The following is an 8,843-nucleotide window of genomic DNA, read 5'->3' on the forward strand; positions in this document are numbered from 1 at the left end:
CCAGCAATTATGAATAAAGTTGATATTTACTTATGTATCTGTGTGCAGGTGTTGGCCTGGAAATGATTTCAATTTCTTTGGGTAAATACAAAGGAGTGTGATTGCTGGATTGCATAGTAACAATACAGTTTTGTAAGAAACCACCAATTTGTCTTCCAAAGTAGCTGTACTATTTTTTTATTCCCAGCAACAATGAATGAAAGTTCCTGTTGCTCCACACCCTCACCAGCATTTGGTGTTGTCAGTGTTCTGGATTTGGGCCATTCTAATAGTATGTAGTGGTATCTCATTGTTTTAATTTACATTTCCCTGATGATATAAAATGTGAAGCATCTTTTCATGTGCTTATTTGCCATCTGTATACCTTCTTTGGTAAGGTGCCTAAGATCTTTGCCCTATTTTTTTTTTAAATTTTATTTATTTATTTATTATTTTTGGGGGGGTACACCAAGTTCAATCAACTGTTTTTATACACATATCCCCGTATGCCCTATTTTTAAATCAGGTAGTTTGTTTTCTTATTTGCGAGTTTTAAGGGTTCTTTGTATATTTTAAACAACACTATCACATATATCTTTTGCAAACATTTTCACTTAGTCTGTGGTTTGTCTTATCCTCTTGACACTGTCTTTGATAGAACAAAAGTTTTGGATTTTAATGAAGTCCAACTTATCAATTATTTTTTTCATGGATTGTGCCTTTGTATCTGAAAAGTTATTGCCATACTCAAATTCATCATGGTTTTCTCCTATGTTATCTTCTAAAAGTTTTACAGTTTTGCATCTTATATTTAGGTCTATGATCCATGTTAAGTTAATTTTTGTGAAGGGTATAAGATCTGCGTCTAGAGTCTTTTTTTCCTTTTTTTGCATGTGGATGTCCAGTTGTTCTAGCATCATTTGTTGAAAAGACTATGGTGGCTTCATTGCATTGCCTTCATTCCTTTGCCAAAAATCAGTTGATTATATTGTTGTGGGTCTATTTCTGAGCTCTCTATTCTGTTCCATTGATCTCTTTGTTCTTTTGCTAATGCCACACTGTCATGATTACTGTAGCTTTATAAGTCTTGATATCAGGTAGTTTCAGTCCTACAATATCACACATATTCACTCTAATTCTCACAATAACTACTGATATAGAAACTACTATAATTCCCACTTTAAATAAGAAATGATTGGGAACTATTACAACTCCCATTTTATAGATAAGGAAACTAAAATACAGAAAGATCAAATAACTTGCCTAGAGGAAGTTATTTTGAGCCTAAGCCAGCTCAAACAACCACCATTGTTCATAACCAATTAACCATCCTGGTTTTTGAGATGATGCCATTTTGTTGTTACTGGATCTGCTTTGATATGAATATTGGGAACTTTGTAAGTCATATTAGAATAGTATTTATAATTCATTGTGTAGAGTTATTTAAAGAACTTCTAAAGGTTTTATCTACCAGAAGATGAGAAATCAACTTTTCAGTTAATTCTTATATTTGGGATAGCTGTTAATTTATTATGTTGGAAGAAATTGTTGAATTCTCCTTAAATTGATCACTGTGTATATGACCACCAGTATTGAGCAATTGCTGGATCCACTTTCTGCTTGGTTACAATACATTACCAATGGAGTTTATCAGTCCATTTGATTCTGACATTGTACCTATTTTTTTTCTGGAAGCATTTGGTTCACTTATAGTTCCCTATGTAAGTTACATCATGCTTATACTTAGAAAAAAGTACCTATCCATATTTTATAGACACATACTTCATGGAATAAACAAAATACACCTATATATTAATGTTTTCTATTTATATTAAAATAATAAAATTTAACATCTATTATAGTCACACATTAAAAATACCTTTTTGCACATAGTATATTAATCTTTCTTTTTTCAATACCATTACTGAGTTTGTGGGCTTTATATACTCAACTTGTTTCAGTTAACAAAATCATAGTAATAAATATTCTAATGCTCCAATTGTTCCAAGTTGGTGGATAGGAATCCCTTATTTAAGATGGCTCCGGGGCTTCCTAGGTGGCGCAGTGGTTAAGAACCTGCCTGCCAATGCAGGGGACATAGGTTCGATTCCTGCTCCAGGAAGATCCCACATGCCGTGGAGCAACTAAGCCCGTGCACCACAACTATTAAAAAAAAAAGAAAGAAAAAAAAAAAAAAAAGATAAGATGGCTCCTTTGTCCTTAAACCATGTCCCTGACATTCTTGAAAGTATCCTTGCTTTCTAATAATAATAGATAAATAAACAAATAGACATTAAAATATTTTTCAATCACCCTCTATTCAATCTCATTTTTTTTCTAAAATAGTATTGGGAACAAAAATCTGGGCGGCTAGGGTTACCCATGCCTTTTGGTGGTGGGCAAAAGTACTGCTACTGCTATCACTGCTGGATCATTTTTTGTGCAGAACTAGAACACAATATTTGTTTGTAAGTTTATGAATTCACATTGATTTCTCCAACTCAACATTTTATGGTGTTGTAGAGTACTTTCCTTACTGTATGAAGTTTCAGCAACCACCAAGGCTTTCAACTATGCATCAGCGCTCTCTAAACCTCCTTTCTCTATACCCTTATTTGCACAATTGGCATATTCAAAGGTTTGTTTGGACGACAGAGAAAATAGGCATATAAATGCCTAAAAATTTTTGGTAGGTAGTAAACAAACACCCAACGTTGGCTGTAGCTACAGGTACAAAACTCATGACTATTTCCTCTTCCTTGGCAATTCCCTTCCCCTGATCCATAAGCTGTGCTGGAAGCTGCCATGTTAGTACAACTCAGCCTCAATCCTTGACGCTAGTTATTTGATTTGGAGCTGATATTCTGCAGGACTCTAGGTCAAATTCGCCTTTTCAGGCCTTAATTACTATTTTCTTTTCTCTTGAGAAATAATTGACATTTGTAGATTGTGAATGTTCTCTTTTCACCGAAGTAAATTACTCTAAGATCTGTGTGCACCTTCTCCTAAAGATAAAAGACACATTTATCTGGCTTCGCTTTTGTACGTTGTCTGCAGTTGGTTCAGTCAGTCATGACTAGAGAGGTGGGGCAGAGTCATGGATAAAAACTGCCTTGTTTTGTGGACTAAGGATGAAAGGGCAGTTTCGTGAAGAAGAGGGGGTCATTGTGTGTCAAGCAGGCAACCCTAAAATGTCTAATGCTAACTTACAAATGAAATAAATGAGGAATTACTGATATTCTAGAACAGGGCAGTTCAATAGCATTTTCAATGAGGATGCAAATTCTCTTTATCTGTACTTTTCAATATAGTAGCCATTGCCAGCCACATGTGGCTTTTCAGTACTTGAAATGTCACTAGTGTGGGATTTCCTAGGTGGCACTTCCTAGGTGGCACAGTGGTTAAGAATCCGCCTGCCAATGCAGGGGACATGGGTTCAATTCATGCTCCAGGAAGATCCCACATGCTTCATAGTAACTAAGCCTGTGCGCCACAACTATTGACCCTGCACTCTAGAGCCTGTGAGCCACAACTGTTTAGCCCATGTGCCACAACTACTAAAACCCGCGCACCTAGAGCCTGTGGTCTGCAACAGGAGAAGCCACCACAATGAGGAGACTGCCCACCACAATGAAGAGTAGCCCACTCTCCACAACTAGAGAAAGCCCATGTGCAGCAATGAAGATCCAGTGCAGCCAATAAATAAATTTAATAATAACAAAAAAGAGATGTCATGAGTGCAACTGAAGAACTGAAGAGATAAAGTTAATTTCACGTAATTAAAATTAATTTAAATTTAAATAGCCACATGTGGCTAGTAGCTATTGTATTGAATAGTACAATTTTAGAATTGTCAGTGAAACCATGTACCATACTTACTTAAAACTGCAGAATTTGGAACCAATCCTGGTTACAAATTTGGTCTTTGCCATTGATTATCTGAGTGAAATTAAGTAAGTTATTTCACCTAGTCAAGCCCAGTTTTTTGTTTTTTGGTTTTTGGTTTTTTCTTTCCCCAGTGGAAAAGCGGAAATAATAATCCTTATTTTGTACAGGATAGTGTTACTCAAAGTGTGGTCTTTGTATTAGTGTCCATCAGCAGACTATTTGCTACAGGTTAGAAATGAGTCCCAGTGAGGGACTTCCCTGGTGGTCCAGTGGGTAAGAATCCATCCTCCCAAGGCAGGGGGCCAGAGTTCAATCCCTGGTTGGGGAACTAGATCCCACATGCAAGCTACAACTAAGAAGTCTGCATGCCTCAGTGAAGATCCCACATGTCGCAACTAAGATCCAGCATGGCCAAAATAAATATAAATAAATAAACAAATTAATTAATTACATAAAAAAAGAAATGAAGAGTGAGCAATACAAACTTCTATAAAAATTTGACAGGGTAATTTTTATCTTTTGACTATAATAAAATTTTTATGACATTTAAATTTTTCTAGCTATTTGTTTTTGTTGTATTTTACAAGCTATTAGTTTGCAACAGATTGCAAATAACACAAAGCTTGTACTTTTTCACAGGTAACTTGAGAAGTACTGTCAGAGATTCACTGCAAAGATAGGGATAAAGGGTCTAGAATGGTGTCTGTTATGTAGCAAGTAATTGATGAATAGCTATTATTATGAATGTTAGTCTTGTAATTTCTCAGTAGCAAGTAATTGATGAATGGCTATTATTGTAAATGTTAGTCTGGTAATTTCCCAGTCTCTAGGTAATAGAAACAATTTCTCCTTTGGATTTCTCAGAATAGAATCCCATTGGTTTATTCTGTGACTGGCTAACTATATCTAGGCCTATAAGTCTTTATTTCTTTGAAGAGCCATAAGGGACAATAAATTAAAGTCACTGTAAGTTAATAGCAATATATTCCCTCTAATGATTGACTGTGCTTTCGATTGAAGAATGTGTTAAAAATGTATTTAAGGAATAAAGTTTGTTACTGCAAGTGTTTAATGAAAATTTGTATTTGGGTGAGTAAAAAGAGTATTGTAATCGAAGTGAAGAGCAGAGGCTTTTTAGGGCAATGAAAATAGTCTGTATGGTACACAGTGATGTCATGCATTTGTCCAAACCCGTAGAATATACAACACCAATAGTGAATCCTAATGTGAAACAAGGGCTTTGAGTGAGTATGATGTGTCAATGCAGGTTCATTAATCACAACAAATGTACCACTCTGGTGAGGGATGTTGATAATGGGGGAGGCTGTGCACGTGTAGGGCAGGAGGTAAATGAGATTTCTCTGCATTTTCCTCTTAATTTTGTGGTGAACCTAAAAGTTGTCTTTAAAATAAAGTCTTTTAAAAAAAGAAAAAGAAATGATACAGAATTTCTGAATTAATGAAAAAAAAAGGCAATGCAGATTGTTAGCTTTTGCTGCATTTGGAATTTATACAGTTATTTGGTAATATTGTTTAAGAACTACTGGGTCTTCATGCAATCCTACATGTTGCATAAGAATATAATTTATACTATGATTGTTAAAAAAAAAGACATTTATTACTAGGAACCACAAAGACAAATCATCGTTAATTTTTTTAAAATAAATGTATGTACTTATTATTTATTTATTTATTTATGGCTGTGTTGGGTCTTTGTTTTGTTGCTGTGCGCGGAGTTTCTCTAGTTGCAATAAGTGGGGGCTACTCTTCGTTGCAGTGCGTGGGCTTTTCATTGCAGTGGCTTCTCTTGTTGTGCAGCACTGGCTCTAGGTGGGTGGGCTTCAGTAGTTGTGGCCCATGGGCTTAGCTGCTCCATGGCATGTGGGATCTTCCCAGACCAGGGCTTGAACCCATGTCCCCTGCATTAGTAGGCGGATTCTTAACCACTGCGCCATCAGGGAAGTCCCCAATTGCTAATTTTTTTATTGTTTTATTTAATAAACATGTGTAGCTGTTTTCTTATACTGAAAAGACTTTGACAGTTTAAAACATCATAACAAATAAACAATATTAAAATTTTTTTGTCTGCACTTACTTTGTACACAAAATGCCTTATTAATAAGCCAATGTGTTATGATACCAATAAAAAAGATTATTGTAGTTGTATAGATGAAATACACCCAATCAAAAGATTTTAATTACAAAATGGTCACTTGGAGAACATATGTGCTCAATAAAATATTTGAGTAAAGAGTCTTGGGAAATAAGGAGCTGCTGAAGTAACCTAAATTGGACAATTAAAAAAATTGGTGTTGCAAACTAATGCAAATTTTGAGTAGCCATAGCATTGAGCAAATTGAAATTGCATTCAAAACAAAACAATGTTTGTACAATGAACGATAGAGTATGGAAAGAAACAAGAGCATATACCTAGGACTTGTTGAAAATTCAGGAACACAGAGTAATAGGAAATGCCTGGAGTATGAAGGAGCACTTGGAAAAGATGGAGTTTTAAAAATTAGGTGGTGTTTAAAAATTAGAGACTGATTGATCAAAATGAAGTTTTACATATGTCATAATGTATCGTTTAAAATTAATCTGGATGAGTTTCTTCTCTTTCCACCATCCCTTCCCCTTCTTTTTCTTCTTCCCTGTCTTCCTCCTCCACCTCTATTTCCTCCTCCTTTTAAAAACTACCTATGGCTATTTAAAAACAAATTAGAAAAGCTTTAAGAACTAGGAATAATTGTCCTATATTTTGTGTGTGTGTGCACACATGCAGAAGGGTAGTTCAAAAAATCTAACAAATATTTCAATTGGTAGATCACATCCATTAGTTATATTCCTAATCCTTACTTTCTGAGATTAAACATTTAAAATATTTTGCCTTTTTTTTAATGTGTTAACCGTATGTAGACACAACAGTGAGGCGCCTCCCCCTCCCAGAAGAAAAATAACAGTTGCAAGTAAGCAGAGTTATTTGAAAGTTAAAATTTGAAATAATCACATAGTGAACTTGAGTAGAGATGCACAAAGTCATCTAAAGAAACAGAATGATTTCCTAGGTCATACTTGACAATGACCACAAGAAATTTTTTTTAAAATTAATTTATTTATTGGTTGCCCTGGGTCTTCATTGTTGTGCATGGGATTTCTCTAGTTGAGGCAAGCGGGGGCTACTCCTTGTTGTGGTGCGTGGGCTTCTCATTGTGGTGGCTCCTCTTGTTGCAGAGCATGGGCTCTAGGCACCCAGGCTCAGTAGCTGTGGCTCGAGGGCTTAGTTACTCCATGGTATGTGGGATCTTCCTGGACCAGGGATCAAATCCTTGTCCCCTGCATTGGCAGGTGGATTCTTTTTTTTTTTTTTTTAAGATTTATTTATTTATTTTTGGCTGCGTTGGGTCTTCATTGCTGCACATGGGCATTCTCTAGTTGTGGTGAGGGGGTCTACTTTTCTTGCAGTGCAAGGGTTTCTCATTGTCATGGCTTCTCTTGTTCTGGAGCATGGGCTCTAGGCGTGCAGGCTTCAGTAGTTGTGGCTCACAGGCTCTAGAGCTCAGGCTCAGTAGTTGTGGTACATGGGTTTAGTTGCTCTCCAGCATGTGGGATCCTCCTGGACCAGGGTTCAAACTAGGATCCCCTGCATTGGCAGGCAGATTCTTAACCACTGCACCACCAGGGAAGCTGGGAAGGTAGATTCTTAACCACTGTGGTACCAGGGAAGTCCCAGAACGTTTTAATATATCTAAAGAAAAGAGTGACAAGTAGATGCATATGAGATCAGGGGATAGGGGTGCTAGTTGTCCAGGAATTCTAAAAAAAAGGAAATCACAGAGGCACAAGTTGGCATTGGCCATCCAAGCATGGTGGGCTGGTGAGACACGGGCTGGTGCTCTTCAGGTCTTATAAATCTCCATCTGCCTCACAGACAGAAATTTTGCTCCTGTAGAACAGGGCACATCAGGCTCACAAAACATAATGCCATTAAACATTAGAATCAAATAATTGGCTCCTCTTATTCTCATTCCATGCTCACCAAGCAGCCTTCTGCTTATTTGGCTTTGTATGCAATTTGTCTATAGGGGGATGGGCTGATGAGTAATTCTAGTCCCCTCAATCATTAAGTTTAGATTGGAATTCTGATATATCAGTCTTTTATCCTTGGCTATGTCAAGTTCATCCCTGGAAAATGGACTCATTCTCAAGAAGCTGACAAAATTAGAGTCCTTTACTTGTCATACTGGGCACCAGCTCATGGACTATGGCGAATCCACTATAGCAAGTTCCACTATAGAAGCCTCTTGACTGTCAGCCAGTATTCTCCAAATGGTAGCTCTTTGCATTCCCTGGGCCAAATGTTCATAACAGTCAGGGAACCACGGTAGGTTAGATTTTAGCAATAGGGGGTCCTCAATAATTATATGATAGCTTGACTTTTTTTCTTCTCTTGATATTGCCTCATAATGATCCAGATGATATTACTTTAGAAGTTGCAAAAGTAGAATGTGCGAATAAGACTTAACTGAGAGCAGAAATTATAAAGTTTGAGAAGTGGAAATAAATAAAGAGTGTGTAGTTGGAGTAAAGATGGCATTCTCTTGATACCTGTCTCAAGTACTGTTTTTTCCTGTGCCAACTACTCCAGCCTCAACACTTTCCCAGTATCCACCTTTTTTCTATCAGTGACAATGGAGAAATGCTGAGGAGCAAAGACTCTAAGAAACATCTTGAAATCAAAATTGAACGAAGAGGGGAGGGTGGGGGGGAGTCGAGGGAGAGAGGTAATACGGGGATATGTGTATAAAAACAGATGATTGAACTTGGTGTACCCCCCAAAAATAATAAATAAATAACTAAAATTAAAAAAGAAAATTGAACGAAGAGCACTGGTAAAATTAAAAGTGGTATCCAGAAAACAGGGAAATAGGAGAGAGAAAACTCAAGGAGGCAAATCTGCATAATAAAGGAAAGTTGCA

Source organism: Hippopotamus amphibius, chromosome 1, assembly GCF_030028045.1.
Source record: "Hippopotamus amphibius kiboko isolate mHipAmp2 chromosome 1, mHipAmp2.hap2, whole genome shotgun sequence".
Taxonomy (NCBI): Eukaryota; Metazoa; Chordata; class Mammalia; order Artiodactyla; family Hippopotamidae; genus Hippopotamus; species Hippopotamus amphibius.